We start from the raw sequence: 1,293 nt of genomic DNA, 5'->3' as shown, positions 1-1,293 counted from the left end.
GCGTCTCGGCCGCGTCTGGCGGCGTCTGGCCGGCGTCTGGGCCGGCGTCCCGCGTCTGGGCTGCGTCTCTCGCGCGTCTCTCGCGTCCCGCGGGTCTGGTTTCGGTCCCGGGGTCGTCTTTCGTGGTCGTGGGTTCGGTCCTGGGGTGGTCTCTGGCGTCTTTTTTTTCGCGTCCCGGCCGCGTCCCGCGTCTCCGGCGCGTCTCGGCCGCGTCCCGGGGCGTCTTGGCCGCGTCCTGCCGCGTCCCGGAACTCGCGTCTCCCGCGTCTCGGCCGCGTCTGCAAGACGCAACGTTGTTTAGGGGCCCCTGCGCGGTCGCGGCCGCATGGCGTTCGAAGCCGATGGTCTGATCAAGCCCACGGGCCGCCGACCTAGTCCATGATCAAGCCCCCCCCATCATCTTTTGTCCGACAAAATCGCTAGAAATAAGCGATAGACACTCTCCATCCGCTCACGCCCTCATCCTCACAGCGCCGCCCCGTGTCCCGTCATGGTGTCCCCGAAAGTGTCCCCGACCCCTCTTTAACCCCCTCTCCTCGAACGTCGCCCGAAAAATCGAGCGCTCGCGACGGGTTTCGGCCCAAAACGGGCGCCCCCCGGCGCCCGGGCGAGGGCGGACCCGCTCCGCTACGTCTTCGAGTCCTCGGTGCACGTCAAGCGCATGGAGGCCCGGCCTCCGACCTCGCGGCCCGCCGGCGGCGTGGTCCGCGGCGGGCACCTCGACGACGGCGAAGAGCGACTCGCTCTTGCGCGGCGCGGCCGGCGGCCGGCGCGCCGGGACCCGCTCCGCTACGTCTTCGAGTCCTCGGTGCACGTCAAGCGCATGGAAGCCCGGCCTCCGACCTCGTCGCCCGCCGGCGGCGTGATCCGCGGCGGGCACCTCGACGACGGCGAAGAGCGACTCGGCGCGGCCGGCGGCCGGCGCGCCGGGACCCGCTCCGCTACGTCTTCGAGTCCTCGGTGCACGTCAAGCGCATGCAAGCCCGGCCTCCGACCTCGTCGCCCGCCGGCGGCGTGGTCCGCGGCGGGCACCTCGACGACGGCGAAGAGCGACTCGCTCTTGCGCGGCGCGGCCGGCGGCCGGCGCGCCGGGACCCGCTCCGCTACGTCTTCGAGTCCTCGGTGCACGTCAAGCGCATGGAGGCCCGGCCTCCGACCTCGCGGCCCGCCGGCGGCGTGGTCCGCGGCGGGCGCCTCGACGACGGCGAAGAGCGACTCGCTCTTGCGCGGCGCGGCCGGCGGCCGGCGCGCCGGGACCCGCTCCGCTACGTCTTCGAGTCCTCGGTGCACGTC

This window comes from Aureococcus anophagefferens, assembly GCF_000186865.1.
Source record: "Aureococcus anophagefferens unplaced genomic scaffold AURANscaffold_590, whole genome shotgun sequence".
Classification (NCBI taxonomy): domain Eukaryota; class Pelagophyceae; order Pelagomonadales; family Pelagomonadaceae; genus Aureococcus; species Aureococcus anophagefferens.
Note: the sequence above shows the minus strand (reverse complement) of the source record.